Consider the following 19137-nt stretch of genomic DNA (forward strand, 5'->3'; position numbering starts at 1 on the left):
AAAATAGCCTCTCTTCATAATCATACTTGGATGTGACTTGTTACCCCTTTCATATAAAGTCAGTTTTCACAAAATCTGTGGGGGTTTTTTTTGCATTTTAAATCTTAATGTGGTATAAAGGATGCTAGATATCTGAAACCAGTTATCATTAATGCCTTTATCAGAATTATACTGAATTTTCTAACATTCCAAATGAATAGGTAACAAATTTATTCACAGAACACACATTTTTACCATTAAAAGTGACATTACAAAAAACATAAAAATAAAAAAAAAATAAAAGTGACATTACAGTGGTGCCTGGTTGGCTCAGTCAGTTAAGCATCCGACTCTTGATTTTGGCTCAGGTCATGATCTCAGGGCTCATGAGATCGAGCCCCGTGTTCAGCTCCTTGTTGAGCGTGGAGTCTGCTTGTCTCTGTCCCTCTCTATGCTCCTCCCCCTACTCACTCTCTCTCTCAAATAAAGAAAATCTTTAAAAAAAAAAGTGACATTACACATGCATATATCAGAGCTCTTAATTATGGTATTCTGAGAGTGTAAATGTGTATGTATGTGTGTGTGAGTGTGTGTGTATGAGAGAAAGACAGAGAGACAGAGATGGACAACTATTATCCACATATTACTGAAAAATCATTGTGCCCATGAGCAAAATTTTGCTTGGGCTTTGTGATTATTTTTCTCTCAATATACATCCTCTCACTCTCTTGCTCTTTCTCTCTGTTTCTTAGTGTGTTTATTCTTGGGTATTGATAATAATAATAGAAATTGTAGCTATCCTGATAATCAGAGTTAATGGAAGGGAACATTTCAGATGATCTAATATGACAGTAGATTTGCCTGAATTTTTAAATAAATAATTCTGTTGAAATTAGATGGAATCTATGGCATATATGGGAGTTTACTTACACATAATGAGGCCAAATATGCAAAAATAAAATCCAGATCAATAAAAACCAGTAACTGGTTTAAAATATCTATAAACTTATTAAAACAGGCATATACCTTAAGAAATAGCATCTTAAGTAAACCTTAGATCCAGAACCCATAAAGTAAACTATTAATGTTGGTAAATTTATTATGTAAATATTATTATGTAAATATTATCCTGGTCAAAGTTTTTTTAAGAGCACTATAAAGTTAACATTCAAGTATAAGACTGGGAGAAAATACTACGATGCATATAACATATAAAGAGTTAACTTCTAGAATATAGGATGAATCAAACAAATCAGTAACATAGAGCTTAACAGAAAAATGTGCAAATGATATGATGTGACAGTTGACAGAAGGAAAAATACAGATGGCCAATAAACTTTTAAATCTTTATTATTTATTTTTATTTATTTTTATTTTTAAGTAAGCTCTGTGCCTGACCTGGGGCTTGAACTCATGACCTTGAAATCAAGAGTCACATACCCTAATGACTGAGCTAGACAGGCACCCCCAGATGGCCAATATACTATTAAAAGAATGCACTATTATAGTAGAAATCAGGGATATTTGAGTTTTAAAAACTAAGGGACATCATTTTTCATCCATCTCATAGGCAAGACTGAGAACAAGTGTTAACAATCCACTATCAGAGAAGACATAGGAAAATGAATACTCTAATTCATATTAGTGTATTTTTTGGGAGAAAAATTTGATTATGCCAGTCATAATTTTAAATGTAGCTATCTTTTTTTTAAAAAAAGATTTTATTTGTTTATTCACGAGAGATACACAGAGAGAAGCAGAGACATAGGCAGAGGGAGAAGCAGGCTTCCTGCGGGGAGTCTGATGCGGGACTCGATCCCAGGACCCTGGGATCATGCCCTTAGCCAAAGGCAGACACTGAACCACTGAGCCACCCAAGTGTCCCTGTAGCTACCTTTTTATTCCTTAATTCATTTCTAAGTCTCTGATCTAGAAGAAATAATGCATATGCCCTCAAATATTCAAGTACAAGAATATCTGTGACATCTCTTTTTCTAACACAGCAAATATTATATGCTCTTATCTGTCCACAGTGCTTAGTCTATGTTTCCTCACCTACTTCTCACAAGGAGCCTATAAATTGGGGATATAAATATCCGCAATTTATGTCTGAAAAACATCTTTCAAGGATACTAAGGAGACACAATGTCTAAATATAGCATGAGATCCTGAATTGGACCCTGGAACAGTAGAGGCCATTAATGGAAAAACTGGTGAAAAACAAATAGTCTAGAGTGAATAATAGTGTACCACTATAATCTGAGTTTTATTTTTTTAAAGATTTTATTTATTTATGAGAGACACACAGAGAGAGACAGAGACAGAGGCAGAAGGAGAAGCAGGCTCCCTGCAAGGAGCCTAATGTGGGATTTGATCCTGGATCCTGGGATCATACCCTGAGCCAAAGGCAGAAGCTCAACTGCTGATCCTCCTGGGCATCTCTAATCTTAGTTTTAGTAAATGTACTATAGTTATGTAAGATAATATTAGAGGAAACTGGGTGAAAAATATATAGGAGCTCTCTATACTATCTTTTCAATTTTTCTATAAATCCACATTCATTTTTTAAATTTTTATATATTTTGAAGATTATTTATGAGACAGAGAGAGAGAGCATGCATAAGTCAGGCAAAGGGCAGAGGGAGAGAATCTCAAGCAGACTCCCTGCTGAGCAGAACCCTGAGTTCATGACATAAGCCAAAATCAAGAGTTGAACCCTCAATCAGCTGAGCCACCCCAGGCACCTCTACATTCATTTTTTTTTTTTTTTTTTAGTAAAAAGCTTTTAAAGATATTCTCAATATCCCACTGCTAGCAAGTTGCAGAGCTAGTTGGGACAGTCGGAGAAGAAAGCTATGAAGAGTAAAGACCCTTTAGATACTTATAGGCAGGCAAAAGGAAACCATATAGAAATGAACAAGGGGTAGTGGAAGAGGAAATGGGCGGGGGGTTGGGGTGACTGAGTGATGGGCAATGAGGGGGACACTTGGCGGGATGAGCACTGAGTGTTATGCTATATGTTGGCAAATTGAGCTCCAATAAAAAAATTTTTTAAAAAAGGGATCCATATAGAGACAAAATTGGAGAATAACCAATTCTGTTATTTGCATTTGACCAACCTATCTGACTGCAGTCTGTAAACACTGCATGATAATTTTACCCTTCATGTAAAAGAAGCTGCGAAGAAAATAAAACCAAATGAGGCAATACTTAAACTCAGGTAAATCAGTAGGCTCGAAAAACATGTAAACAACCGTGACATAAGTGAAGAAATGTTCCTTGAAGTTCATAGACACTGCTGTGGGAAATGTCGCCAGGAACATCATAACAAGGGTTTATGATATTCTGACTTTTGAACATATATCTTGACTAGATAATCAAAATTCAAAATAGTAATGCTAGGATTTAAAATTTAAAGTATTCTATGTATAGAAGTATCCCTATTTCCCTGCTTATCTTTGTCTCTATCTCTAAAGAACACTTCTGGGGGCACCTGGGTGGCTCAGTGGTTGAGCATCTGCCTTTGGCTCAGGCCGTGATCCCAGGGTCCTGGGATTGAGTCCTACATCAGGCTCCTGCTTCTCCTCTGCCTATGTCTCTGCCTCTCTCTGTGTGTCTCTCATGAATAAATGAATATAAATAATAGTGAAAGGGAATAGAAGGGAAGGGAGAAGAAATAGGTAGGAAATATCAGAAAGGGAGACAGAACATAAAGACTCCTAACTCTGGGAAACGAACTAGGGGTGGTGGAAGGGGAGGAGGGCGGGGGTGGGGGTGAATGGGTGATGGGCACTGATGGGGGCACTTGACAGGATGAGCACTGGGTGTTATTCTGTATGTTGGCAAATTGAACACCAATAAAAAATAAATTTATTATTAAAAAAAAACTTAAAAAAAGAACTCTTCTGATAATTTCTCCAAAGTCAAGAATTTACTTTGTTTAATAGGTGATGGAAATAATCTTCTTAAAGTATCTTCTATGGAGCACAGACTTTAGTATACTTATAATATTCAATGCCAGAGTCTGTGGCTTTAACAACTGCTATCTTTACGTAATAATTCAAAATTTAACACTGAAATTTTCATCAATGGGAAAATGATTAAGTAGACTTTATTGCATTTAGAGTATGAAATATTATGTGCCTGTTAAAATGGGAGCATCTCGAAGATATTTTGTGAGTGGGAAAAAGTGGCATTTGGAGAATGGTGTATCTGTGAGCCAATGAGCCTGTGATAAGTAGAATTTCTAATATACCCCACAAAGCTATTCTGCTCTAATCTCCAGATCCTGTGAATATGATGAAATTTTACTTCTGCTGTTATGTTGTGTAGTATGGCACAGTACCCTTAAGTAAGATAAAGAGATTATCCAAATGCACCTGCTAATCACTTGAGACCTTTGGCTGGCTGATGGCAGATGGGAAAGATATATCTGAATCATGAGAAGGATTTAAAGTACCATTGGTGATATGAAGATTAAGTGAGTATATGAGATGGAATGCAGGCAGCCTTGAAGAGCTGAGAATGGTCCACAGTCCACAACCAGCAAGTAAACAGGGATTTCAGTCCTACAATCACAAGGCACTAAATTCTGCCAATGACAGAAATGAGTTTGGAAGAAGACTCTGAGCTCCAGGTGAGAACACAGCCAGCCAAAATGTTGACTTTGGACTTGCGAAGCCCTAAGTAGAGAATCTATCCATGTGGGAATGTGAGCTAACACATCGGAATTGTTTTAAGCCAGTAAGTTTGTAGTAATTTATTATGGTAGCAATATAAAACTAACACAGAGCCAATCCAGGTAGAATGGATACAAAACTGTTTTGCACATTAAAGCTGATACAAGTGGAGGGGATCCCTGGGTGGCTCAGCAGTTTAGTGACTGCCTTCGGCTCAGGGCGTGATCCTGGAGACCCAGGGATCGAGTCCCGAGTCGGGCTCCCTGCATGGAGCCTGCTTCTCCCTCTGCCTGTGTCTCTGCCCCTCTCTCTCTCTCTCTGTCTCTCATGAATAAATAAATCTAAAAAAAAAAAAAAAGCTGATACAGGTGGTTACACTGAATTGGAGAAGTATTGAGGAAGAGAGGAATGTTTTTTTCTTTTCATTTACTTGGATATTTATGATTTTGTTGTACAATGGGGATGAATTCTTATATCAGCTTAGTATTTAACAAAGCACTTTTTAAAAAAGATTTTATTTATTTATTTGAGAAAGAGAGAGAGAGAGAGCACAAGCAGAGGGAGCAGCAGGCAGAGAGTGAGAAGCAGGCTCCCCGCAGAGCAGGGGACCTTGGGATCATGACCTGAGCTGAAGGCAGCCGCTTAACCCACTGAGCTGCCCAGGCGCCCCTAACAAAGCAATTTTAAAGTATAAAGCCATTTAGGAAGACTTGATTGTAAAGAAGCTTGGAATTTTCCCATTCAGATTTTCCATATATTTTATGAATGCTTATAATGGCCAGGTCGTGTTAGGCACTGCGTATAGAATAGTCAATGAGATATTATCCCCAGCCTGGCTGAGGTCAGAGGCTGGTGGAGGAGATAAAGTAAAGCCAAGTTTGGGAAGTTCTTTTTTGTTAAAGGGCTATATGTGCAGGACGCTAGGAATATAGCAAGGTCACTTCGGAGATGAAACAGAAGTTGACCAGAGCAGGGTTCAAGAAGTGCATCGTAAGGAATGTTACAGAGTTTGAATTTTATTCTGAACGCAGTGGGAAGCTTTTGAAACATTAAAATAAGCAGTGGCATAACCTTACTCCTAGTACAGAAAGACTACGCGGTAACCTCATAGAGATACATCGGAGGAGGGAACGGGAGACAAGCATTTGCTTCCTAAGAAAGTACCATGTTGTACATGTATTTATATGTTCTCATTGGTGTATTTATTATATTTTACACTTTAAAAAATATAATGAAATGTTCTAAAACAAGACAGCAGAAATAGGAATGAAGAGACAAATGTCAAGGATATTTTGGGGGTAGTATCAACTGACCTTCCTGAACTTGATGTGAGAGTAAGAAAGCAGGAGTGAGACAGCAAGAATCCCACCAAAGTTTCAGTGCCATTCACTGAGAAGAGATCAGAAGAAATGCAGTTTTGCAGGGAAAACGGGATCATATCCATTCCGGGCTTGCTTGGTTTAAGGCATTTCCAAGACATCCAGATGCACTTGCTGGGTAGGCAGCTCAGTTTTGGAGTTCAGCGGAGTGATTTGGATTGTGTATCTTTCCCCTCTAGCTTTATTGAGGTGTAACTGGTATATAAAAACTGCACATGATTAAAATATACAATTTTGTGAGTCGGGACATGTGTATACATTCATGTTACCCTCACCGCAATCACGGTACTAAACACTGGATTTTATATCTTATGAAGGCTTTTAACACCACAGAGCAAAAAATATGATTAATAGTGGCTTGTAAAACACAGGTTTATGTTTCTTATATAAAAATAATTTGATGCAGGCAGCTTTAGGCATTGTTTTAGTTGCTCAAAAATGCCATAAAAATCTTGCCACTAAAAAAAAAAAATCTTGCCACTTTTTAGATCTCTGTTCTTCTATAACCTAGAATATTGTTTGTTTGTTTGTTTAATGTCTCCTCTTAATGGTATTTGGCTGCCACAGATCCAGACATCATGAATGAGTTCAAAGGCTGGGAAGGGAAGGGTGAGCCCAAGAAGTTTTCCTCTACTTTGATCAGAAGTTCCCTAGCAGACTTCCCTTATAGTTTGTTGCCTTAAAATGGGAGATGGCAAGAGATAAAGGAGATAGATAATAGAACCTGTGTTAGCAAGCAATACAATCAGGTCCCAAAATGTGGCTGGTAATTCAATCCGTGGCACTAGGTCTAGGGAAAGTGTGTGGAGTTAAAAAATATTTGCAAAAGATACCTTTGATGAAGGACTGTTACCGAAAACATATGAAGAACTTTCAAATTCAGGAATGAGAAAACATCCAACATGATAATAAATGGACCACAGACAGGTGCCTGGCTGGCTCAGTCAGCAGAGCATGCAACTCTCAATCTCACAGTCTTGAGTTCACATCCCATGTTGGGCATGGAGCCTACTTATAAATAAATAAATATGAACAAATGGGCCATAGGTAAGAGCAGACACCTCACTAAAGAAGATGTACAGATGGCAAATAAGCATATGAAAAGATGCTCCACGTCACAAATGCAAATTAAAATAACAAGACACCACTGCACACCTATTAGAATGGCCAGAGTCCTGAACACCAACAGCACCAAATGCTGGTGAAGATTTGAAGCAAGAGGAACTGGCATGGCTGTTGGGAATGCAAAATGGTAGAGCCACTTTGTAAGACAGTTTGGCGATTTCTTAGAAAATTAAACATATTCTTTCTATGCAATCCAGCAATTGCACTCCTTCGTATTACTCTAAAGAGTTGAAAACTTATGTTTACAGGAAACCTTGCCCATGGATATTTAGAGCAGCTTTATTCATAATCACCAAAACCTGGAAGTGCTCACGATGTCCTTTAGCAGGTGAATGGATAAACTGTGGCACATCCTGAGAATGGAATATTACTCAGTGCTAAAAAACAAATGAGCTATCAAGCCATGACAAGCTATGCAGGAACCTTACGTGCATATTACTAAGTGAAAGAAGATAATCTAAAAAGGCTACATACTGTATGATTTCAATCTATAACGTTCTGGAAAAGGCAAAACTCTGGAGACAGTAAAAAGATCAGTGCCAGAGGTGGGGGAAGGAAGGATGAATAGGCGGAGCCCAGTAAATTTTTAGGGCACTGAAAATACTCTGTATGAGACAATAATGATAGGTACACACCACTATTTGACTAAACCCATGGAATGAATATACAACACCAAGAGTTCCTTAATGTGAAATCCTGGCTTTGGGTGACTATAACGTGTCAATGTCAGCTCATCATTTGTAACAGATGTACCAGTCTAGTGGAGATGTTGATAACAGAGGATGCTAGGTATGTGTGGGCTCAGAGGGTATATGAGAAATGTCTGTTGTATCTCCCTCTCACTTTTGATATGAACCTAATACTGCTTTTTTACATATAAAGTTTTTTGAAAGATTCAAATCATGATGATACCTTAGTTGGGAAAAATGAAATCGCTAAAAAGAGAATTCATTTGTTCATTCATAGGGGTAACGATGTGCACATTTGTTCTAGGCACTCTACTGATCATTGAAAAGCCAGCCTGCATTATAATGCAAGGTGACCAGGAACCCAAACATATGCCTATGTGTGTCCTGCAGTGCTCCTAACAGACATGACCAACTAATTCCAGACCTTTTTCCCACTTATGTCAAACATGACTTCAGAATTGTGATGAACACAACCCAACAGTCACCAGTAGCCATTGACCAGAATTTGGCATGCAGAATATAATGTATTTATCATCTCTTATCTAGTACACTGTATATATGCTAGAATTGAACCTTAATATAAGTGTGAATAATACCGAATTTTCTTAAAATAATTCAGAACTCAAAAAAAATAATTCAGAGCTCTACCTTAAATTTAGAAACACACATGTTTTAAATAAAGCATAATAATCACATGTGTGTTCTATATTCTTGTAGTGCTTTCTCTCGATTTGTAGGTTATATGCTAAATGTGTACATAATTTTCCTTCCTTTACATCCATCTCATATTATTACAAAAATGCAGACTGCAAAGTTATCAACGTGATTAATGCAGAGTTTAAAAATTTCCCAGAATATATGCTCTCTCTTTTATATATTCAAATAGATAAAAATCTAGGAATATATTAAGCTTTGAAAATTACTGGAAAATATTTCTCAGTGTGGCTATCTTTACTATTTGTGAAATATACTGATGGCTGGCACATTTGGTTCTGTGTCTAGTAATTGATGTGTGAATTAGTTATTTTTCCTACATTGGTTGAGGGATTAAATCCCCAAGTTTCCATTAAACTTAGCAATCCAAAAAGTACAAGTTTTGTCACATTACACAGTTGATTTTGCACAGGAATGGCCTTAAAATAAGGACCTCTAGTGAACATTTTAAAAGATGATAATGAAATGTGACCATCTACAAATAATAGCTACCATTTGTGAGCACAGAATCTATGAGAAGCAACTTATATTCATTATCACATGTAACTGTCACAATAAATTATCTTATTTAATTATCACAGTTGTCACAAAGCAGTCTTGAAAGGTGTCAGTATAACTGTTTAAAAATGAAATACAACTGAAGTTTAGATTCAAGGTCAATACAATAAGTATGTTGCAGAGAGAGGAAATGAATTCAAATATAGTCTCCTAGAAAAGTGGGATTAAATATGTTATTGAGTAAATACACTTGATTGATTTTCAAATGTTATAGACAAATGCATAGTTGTATATTATTACATGTCTCTTGAGAATCTACAGAATGTAAGCTGGGCACGCAGAATGCCTCTGAGGCACAGCCTATATTTCCCAGACTCCCTTGCTACTAACTAGGCTCAAGACACAGCATGAAACCATTCATGTCATCTTCTTAGAGGCAAAGCTGCTTGTCCTAGATGTTGTCTTTCCTCATTCTGTAAGCTAGAATTTGGTTGTGGCAGTGACCAAACTCTACCATGTGGAGGGGGAAACTAGTCCAGCACGTTGGCGGAGCAAGAGGGAAGGAACCTAGTCTCTGCTTGTGGCAATTCTGTCCTCCCAGCCTGGAAAACTCACTACTGGACAGTTTGTCATGTGACAGAGAAGTCATTTCCCATCTTATTTAATTCAACATAAACTACTATCACCCTGTTAGAAAATTTACACTTAACAAATACAATTTAGTTATCTGATTTCTTTACTGCCCATCTCCCCCCACCCTCTACTTTAACCCTAACCCTCACCTCAACCCTACAACCTTTTCTTCTGCTTTTGGTCTCCAAAAGCCTAAGAAGCAATGAAAATATATAGATAACTAACATATAAAACAGGAGACAAAAATCACATAATATCATGCAACTACATGACACAGGTGTGTATTCTACATGTTGACATAGTATTTGATGTAAGTTCTCCTTATTCTTGCTCAGTCATACTTTAATTCAGGTTTACTTAATAGTGTTTCTCAACAGAATTTTACTAGTACCTGTTATAGACTAAATGTCTGTATTCCCCCCAAATTCATATGTTAAAATTCTATTTCACAAGGTGACAGTATTAAGAGATGGGGCCTTGGGGATCCCTGGGTGGCTCAGTGGTTTAGCGCCTGCCTTTGGCCCAGGGCATGATACTGGAGTCCTGGGATCGAGTCCCGCGTCGGGCTCCCTGCATGGAGCCTGTTTCTCCCTCTGCTTGTGTCTCTGCCTCTCTCTGTCTCTCATGAATAAATAAATAAAAATCTTAAAAAAAAAAAAAAAAAGAGATGGGGCCTTTGTGAAGTGATCAGGTCATGAGGGTAGAGCCTCATGAATGGGATTAATGCTCTTATCAAAGAGGCCTGAGAGAGAATCCTAGACCCTTTTGCCATGTGAAGTTAGAGCAAAAAGCCTTCTAGGACGTGGGCTCTCGTGACACACCAAATCTGCCAATGCCGGAGTCTTGGACTTTCCAGGCTCCACAGCTATGAGAAATAAATTTCTGTTATTTATAAACCACCTGGTTTATGGTGTTTTTTTATAGCAGCCTGAACAAACTAAGGCAGTATCTACACTTTCCAGGCATGCCATATCATGGGGAAGAGGGAGATAAGTAGAATCCTCTCTTATTTGCAACCCAGTGGGATATCAGACATGTAAGGAAATAAATACCATCTCACTGTGTTCAGGAGTAGAGTAAGAAACAAAGTCTTATGGTAGAATAAAGAAAAGTCACTTATTTACGCTAGGGATTTCAGGAAGATTTCCCAGGCTGTGTTGGTCTGTTCAGGCTGCCATAACAAAATACCAGAGTCTGGGTGACATAAACCACAGATATTTATTTCTCACAGTTCTGGAGGCTGGGAGTCCAAAATTAAGGTGATGGCAGATTTGGTTCCCTAGTGAGGGCCCTTTTTCTGGCTTGCAAATGGCTGCCTTCTTGCTGTGTCCTCACATGGCAGAGAGAGCAAGAAGAAAGGGGCATAAGCATGAGCAAGCTTTGGTCTCTCTTCCTCTTCTTATAAGGATGCTAACCCTGTTATGGGAGCTCTACCCTCATGACCTCATCTAAACCTAAGTACCTCCCCTAGGTCCTACTTCCAAATACCATTGGTTTGAGTTTCAACACACAAATTTTGAGGTACACAAACATTCAGTCCAAAAACAGATAACGTAAAAGGTGCACTGAACATTGGAGGTTCGCTGACTTCTAGCCTTTGAGTCCAGTTTGTTTTTAAGACATACAGGATAAAGGAAAACTGAAGACCTCAGTGCTTTCTCTTCATTTGCAGATACTATGATATTTGGTTTACTCTCTGCCTCAGACTGTGTAGCAGAACTATCCCTTCACATTTATAAAGCTTATATAACTACTCCAAATACCATCTTTTATTAGACAGGGCTTTTTGTTAGTTTTGTTTGTTTTTTTGTTTTGAAGTAATTATAGGATCCTTAGGAAGTTGCAAAAATAGTACAGAGAGATCACATATACCTTTCATCCAGCTTCCTCCAATAATAAAATCATATAGGATTATAGTATAATATCAAAACCAGGACTACAGAGCTTACTCAGATGTCACCACTTTTTATAAGCACTTTGTGTGTGTTTGTGTGTGTAGTTCTGTGAATCTTATCACACACGTAGATTCATGTAACTACAGCTACAATCAATATATAGAGGTGATCCATCATGAGAAAGGAATCCCCTTCCTAGTAGCATACCCCCTAGCCCCAAACCATGATAACAACTGATATGTTTTCCAGCTCTGTAATTTTGTTATTTAAAAATGCTATGTAAATGGAGTACGACAATATAAAATCTTTTTTTCTGAACAGCAAGGATACAGTACAATGCATGTGATCAATCTCAAGGAGATACTGTCTCTCATCTGGCTAATTGTTGAGGCTTTCCCTGGATCTTTCCTTGTAATATATGCTATTGCTACCTCTCCTCTGTTTATGTCTGGGAACAGAAGCCAGACCATAGCTGGCCACCTAATCCTGATTAAGAGGCATGTGGGACCACATTCTTAACCAGAAACATTCTGAAGGGGCTTGAGAGAACTTAGTTATCTAGTTTATAGATAAAGGGGCACTTTTTCCTTAGTGCATGTAGAGGGATGATGCAATGTGGTCACTAGAAGGTTGGGGTTATTTCTCCACAGGAGGGCAACAATATACATTGATATCAGTGGCCAGTGTTGCATCTTTGGATGAAATAAGAGTGAGGGGAAAGAAAGCCAACCAGCAACAAATACCAAGCATCAGTAGCATGGTCCTTTGCTGCCTAGACCTTTGGGGGAGGTCAGAATAGAACAAGGAGACCAGGTTGCTGGTGAGCATTATTGTACCAAGGCACATAAGTGGATTGGCAGCAGGTGTTTCTCTTACCTTCAATGCACAAAACGAGCTGGCTTCATTGCTACTGGTAGTCTGCATGTTTATCAGGGCCAAGGCACAGGTGAGCTCTTGCTGTGCAAAGTAAAAAGACAAAGGGTGAGTTTTTCTTGACTAACTCTAAACCCACCTCACATCTTAGAACAGTACCAGATGGATTTTATAAAATGTAAAAAGTTAAATTGTATAATTACTAGAAAAAACATAGACTCATATGTATGTAATTTGGGGTTGGAGAAAACTTTCAAAGCATCATAATAATATAAAGAGTGACATTTTTAGAAAGTTCATGGAAAATAATATTTTGGTAAAAACCTAATATGTGAATTAAAAGTCAGGTGAGAAATGGAAAAATATTATATATTTTATGGTATAATAGGTATATAGTAGGTAGAGTTGGCATATATTTTAGTATGTGTATATATATATACACACACATGAAGGAGAAGGTTAATATATTTAGTATATATTTTTGTAATATTATGTTTCATTTATTAATGCCTCTTGACGATTAAAGAAAAATCTATAAATTCTCCAATAGAATAAAAATGACCTAAACGAGAATTTTTTTTGAGTATAGTTGACCTACTGTTACATTAGTTTCAGGTGTACAACACAGTGACTCAACAAGCTGATATACTATGCTACGCTCACCACGACTGTAGCTACCATCCGTCACCATACAATGCTATTACAGTACCATTAACTTTACTCACTGTGCTATTCCTTTTATTCCCATGACTTCTTTATTCCCTAACTGGAAGCCTGTATTTCCTACTCCTCTTCACCCATTTTGTCCATCCCCCCACCCTCCTTCCTGTCTGGCAACCATCAGTTTGTATGTGTATAGATCTGATTCTGCTTTTGCTTTCCTAAGTAAGCATTTTATTTTCTTTAAAGATTTTATTTATTTATTCATGAAAGACAGAGAGAGAGAGAGAGAGAGGCAGAGACACAGGCAGAGGAAGAAGCAGGCTCCATGCAAGGAGCCCGATGTGGGACTCGATCCCGGGACTCCAGGATCACACCCTGGGCCGAAGGCAGGCGCTAAACCACTGAGCCACCCAGGGATTCCCCTAAGTAAGCATTTTAGAAAACCAATATAAATATCTATTGATTGCTTTGTACCTGATATAGTGCTACGTAATGGGAAAAGAGCAGAGTATCAGAAATTTAACAATTTCTTGGACGCTTACAGGAAATTTATAGTTTAATAGGAATAATATTAATGGTCAATAAATATCAACAATAAATACAGCCCTACACTTAGCCAAAGATGTGTAATCCAAACAACCATAAGATGTAATTTTCTCTTTTTTTTTTTAACATTTTATTTATTTATTCATGAGAGACACAGAGAGAGAGAGAGGCAGAGACACAGGCAGAGGGAGAAGCAGGCTCCATGCAGGGAGCCCGACGTGGGACTCGATCCCAGGTCTCCAGGATCACTCCCTGGGCTGAAGGCGGCGCTAAACCACTGAGCCACCCGAGGTCCACAAGATGTAATTTTCAACTGATCAAATTGCCAATGATTAAAAAAGAAGAATAGTCAATGTTTATTTGAATGTTGGGAAATAGACATTCTGCCATCTGCTAGTCACTTTTTTGATGTAACTGTCAAATATCAAAATTATTTAATAATATATGTGTATATACATATATATACATGTAGATACACATAAAAAGGTTGTAGCATTGCTTAAAATTGTGAAAAAATTGAAACATTACTATTCCACAAAGGGGAATGAGGCAAAAACATTATATTATATATTATATTATATATTATATTTTATATTTATATAATTATATTTTATATTAATATTATATATTATATTTCCGTAACTGGAGTACTGTGCACCATTACAGACCATGATATAAAACTATGTTATCCCTGTACAAATTTTTAGACAAATGTGTATAGCATTTTATTTGTGTAAAACTAAATACACAGGGCAGCCCAGGTGGCTCGGCAGTTTGGCGCTGCCTTCAACCCAGGGCGTGATCCTGGAGACCCGGGATCGAGTCCCATGTTGGGCTCCCTGCATGGAGCCTGCTTCTCCCTCTGCCTATGTCTCTGCCTCTCTCTCTGTCTCTCATGAATAGATAAATAAAATCTTAAAAAAAATAAAACACCTAAATACACAAACACCATAAAAAATGGTGTTTTTCTCTAGGTGGTGAGTTTTCATTAGAAAGAAATTACTTCTACTTGATATTTTCTTCTCTTTTTTTAAAAAACTTAGAATGAGGGATCCCTGGGTGGCGCAGCGGTTTGGCGCCTGCCTTTGGCCCGGGGCGTGATCCTGGAGACCCGGGATCGAATCCCACGTCGGGCTCCCGGTGCATGGAGCCTGCTTCTCCCTCTGCCTGTGTCTCTGCCTCTCTCTCTCTCTCTCTCTCTCTCTCTCTGTGTGTGTGTGTGACTATCATAAATAAATAAAAATTAAAAAAAATAAAAAATAAAAAATAAAAAAACTTAGAATGAACACTTCTTACCTGTAAGAAACAAAGCAGTGAAGAAACAGAAGCAGATTAAAACATAGCAGTTATATAACACATTTGAAGTTAGTACATTAGCATCTTCTTGAATTCTATTTTGTGTTTTTAAGGCTGTTTGAGAATAGTTAGCTAGTTTGACCCTCAAAACAACTCTGTGAGTTAAGTGTTGTTTCAGCTGAGCAAAAAGACCCTCTAGAACACACTCACGGTAGGAGCATAAAATCAAAGATTTATCACCAGTGAATTAAAAGAAAATTGTACACATTAATCAGTGTCGGGAGCACAGGATGAGCCAGACATTGTAGAGATACCCTCCCACTTTGCTCTCTTTTCCCCAGGAGATGCACGGGAGGCCTGTGTGCTCACTTCTTAAACCCAGCGGGGGTAACTTTGAGCAGATGGAAACTGCCAAAATCAGGTTCTGCACACAAAACATACTAAACAGGCCACACAGGGAAAAGTGTTTCTTCCTTAATAAAAGTTGGACCAGTATTATGTGACCACATGATTTCTTCCACCTGCAGTTTGCTATATAATGCTTCTAGCGAGGCTCCTTGCAGACTTCAATATCTTCCTCCAAATTTCAAAACGATCCCTGCAATCTATAATAGGCATTGTGCGTGTGCATGCACATGCAAACAAAATACATAAAGAAGCACTGTTTCTACTTTTTACGATTTTAATCTCCTGTGACAGGTATTAATATTCTTATTTAACGGATGATGAAATCAAGACCATGTAAATGTGATTGACTAAACTGACATACTGCTGGTGAGTTGCCCAGCCTGGACTTAAAACCAAGTTTCTTGGTTCCAAAGGCCATACTCTCCCTGTTAATGTCCCGTCAGAGTATTTTTGGCTCTGAAATTCCACAACTTTGACTCCTTGTAAGAGGACAGCTAATTTAAATTATGCAGGATGTTGCTTTCTCAGAGTGAGAAGTCAAGGCACAGTAAGAACAAAGTGAGTGATCAGCCATGTACAAGCACTAAGGATACCATAAGCCTTAAGTAGTTGTAGGATCAAGACCAGTGCCGTCAGGTTATGGGAGCTACATCTATCTGTTCATCATGGTATCTGCCTTAGTGAGCCCATAAGTGAAAACCTCATTCTCGAGCTCATTATGGTTAGCGTGACTATATATATGTGTGTGTATGTGTGTATGAATATATATATTTAAATGTGCTAAAATAAATGTCTGTTTTCACCTTTGACAAGTTTTTTGTTGCTCCACCAATAGAAACTGACAAAAGGACCTAAGTTTGGACTTTGCGAAAAAGCATAGTATTCCTAACAGATAAACTTTAAGTTGCAAAGTTTTGTTTTTTTGTGTGTTTTTTGTTTTTTGTTTTTTTTGTTTTTTTTGTTTTGTTTTTTTTTCCTGTGGCAATTTCTAAGTTACTCAGGCACTGGAACTTCTGAAAATTCCTTTTCAGTAGAGCACCAAAGCAATTCTGTTGCCCTGAAATTCTTGATAACTTACTTACTATAGCACAGAGGCTTTTTTGAGGTAAAGCTTGGTTTCTGAATTCTCGCTGTCCCTATGTTTTCTACTCTGAAACTCTGAGTGGTTATAGGACACTTTACTGGTGCTGTAGTGCTCTTCTCAGGAGCCAGAGACCTTGTGAAACTCACAGGTTTCATCATAAAGAGGATTACAATAGATTTATTGTACATAGGAAGTGAGTTATGAAGTGTTTTCTGTTCGGCATCGTTTTAACAGAGAATCTTTCTTGAAAATTTGGTGTTGGCAGAAAAGAACACTCTCGCCTGAATGAACAAATTATTTTCTTGAGCAGAGATCTTCCCATAAACTCAGTCTTCCTTGAAGAGTTATCGATTGACTTCTTGGCTTATGAATCACTAGTAAGACTAAAGAAATCAAAAGGAAAATTAAAAACATATACTTCCAAGTGAGCGAAGAGTTGAATCTTTTTATTTTTTTATCTTCTTTGATGTGACTGTGGTTAGAGAAAGCTGAGGGGCAGCTAGGTAGCCGTTTTCTCAGTAGTTCTTGGTATCATCAGACCCCCGCCCAAAAAAGAACCATCATCGATTAAAAGACCAAATGTGGGCGACGTATTATAGACCTAAATGCCCACTGTATTTCTGGGACCTGGGATCTTCAACTTCTGTATTTAAATGTCAGTCATATTCAAATCAGGTAATAGATAATGTTTAGTTGCAAGGTCATACTAAGTGTCCTCCCTGGAACGGTTTCACAAACTTTAAGAAATGAAGAAGACACATTCTCATGTCTCCTATCTAGAAAGCTCCAGTAACTGGTTTTATTTTTGAAACATGGTAGGACACACACTGGTTGTTCTGTTTCTTGAATGCCGCATGCCCCTTCCAACTTCAGGATGTTTCTGCACATGCTAGTTCTTTGCCAGGAATGTTTCTCCTCACCTCTTTCTGATCCTCAGGTCTTGACTTAAATGACAGATACTTACAGAGGGAGGCTTTCTCTGATTCAGGTTTGCCACTCCCCCCATTGTTCTCACAGTAGTCATACTTGCCCTTATTATCTAATTTTTGTATATATTCTACTAATCTGTGTACTTGTTAAATTTTGCGGTTCCCTTTGCGATGTAAGATCTCACAGAGCTATTGTATCTCGAGTGTAGGGTGACTATTCACAGACCTCCTATCAATTACTTTGGTTACATAATTCAAATATGTAATAGTAATATAATTATATGAAGTAGACTCTCCATATTGAAATATTATATATAATACATATAACACATAGGTGTATATGTTTTTGTCTAATTTCTTATCTATATCTGCATAAAATACGCTAAAAGAGATTCATTCTGTTAATCTTGACAAAGATGGTAATTTTATTTTACTTTTTTGTATGAAAGAAAGAACATTCTACACATGTAGCACATACTTGGGTCAGGACCAGCCTCATGGGCACACCACCTGTGCGGTTGAACAGGAGCCCCTGCTTTGAAGGCCTCACGCTGTTTTAACACTCTGCTGTCGTCATCTTGCAATCCTTAGTAATTTTTGAAGAAGGGGCCGTGTATTTTCATTTTTCACAGGGCCTGACAAATGACTGAGCTAGCCCTGACTTCCATATACTGTTAACTATGAAATCATATAATTCTGATTAGAAATTTTAAAAAATTTTTAATGTTTAATTGCATGTGCATATCGGTAAATATATATATGTATAAAGTAGTCATATGTATAAGTAGTCATAGATAAAATGTTCATCATTCAGCAAATAACTATTGAAGGCAGACTTTTATGTATGTGAAGAATATACTACTTTATTATTTATCACTATATTATTCGATATATTTTTATCAGAAAGACAGAAAGATCAAGAGGTTTTATGATTTCTGAGACAGATGTTCCAAAGAATGTTACCGAAAGCTCTTTATTAACTATTCAGAGGAGGGCCAGTGACAGGTAGGTGCCTTCTGACTGAATGTCAACTCAGAGATGTCTCTTGCAGCCTACTCAGTCTCCATGTGCTCACTCAGCCAAGAGTAGTAACTTTACTATCACAAAAATCATTCTCATTGTGTAGAATAAAGGGACTCAACTGCCAAAAGCAATGTTCATGAAAAAAAGTTTTTTCTCTTTTTACAAATAAAATTAAATATGATAACAGCATGTTGAGCTTGAGGAACGATAGAGTTCTCTCTCTCTCTTTTTTTTTTTTTAAGATTTTATTTATTTATTCATGAGAGACACACAGAGGGAGGCAGAGACATAAGCAGAGGGAGAAGCAGACTCCCTGTGGGGAGCCCAATGCAGGACTCCATCCCAGGACCCCAGGATCATGACTTGAATCGAAGACAGATACTCAACCACTGAGCCATCCATGTGCCCCTCTCTTTTCTGTATGTAGTTTTAGAATTCCTTTGGCTATGAGTTAGAGTCATCCCTTCATGTAGAAACAGTCTGATATAAAACATCAGACAATTTCCAGAAACTTTGATATTTTAAAACTTAAAAAGATAAAAAAAAATAAGCAAATGGTCAAATTAAGTAAGTCAATAAAGGCTGTGATAGTGTGAGAGAGGTCTCCTGGCTTCCAATGGCTTTGAAAATATAAAGTAGTAAATCAAATTTCATTTTGTCCTCACAGAAGGCATCATGATAGCTCAGTCTCCATCACAGAACTGGGATTACCAAATGTTTGCTT

The 19137-nt window shown here is 37.6% G+C and overlaps 2 protein-coding genes across 8 annotated transcripts in view; one reads left to right on the forward strand and one right to left on the reverse strand.

Annotated features, from left to right (window-relative positions):
- LOC119868419 (melanoma-associated antigen B18-like) overlaps window positions 1-19137 on the forward strand; it is a 273155-nt gene that overhangs the window by 239936 nt on the left and 14082 nt on the right. The window lies entirely within an intron of this gene.
- LOC119868421 (proteasome maturation protein-like) overlaps window positions 1-19137 on the reverse strand; it is a 135730-nt gene that overhangs the window by 105171 nt on the left and 11422 nt on the right. For all 5 annotated transcript variants that reach the window (XR_005386203.1, XR_005386202.1, XM_038587121.1 and 2 more), the window contains exon 2: window positions 12468-12548. The gene's annotated coding sequence lies outside the window, so the exon portion shown is untranslated. The remainder of the gene's footprint in view (window positions 1-12467; window positions 12549-19137) is intronic.

This window comes from Canis lupus, chromosome X, assembly GCF_011100685.1.
Source record: "Canis lupus familiaris isolate Mischka breed German Shepherd chromosome X, alternate assembly UU_Cfam_GSD_1.0, whole genome shotgun sequence".
In the NCBI taxonomy this organism is placed as follows: Eukaryota; Metazoa; Chordata; class Mammalia; order Carnivora; family Canidae; genus Canis; species Canis lupus.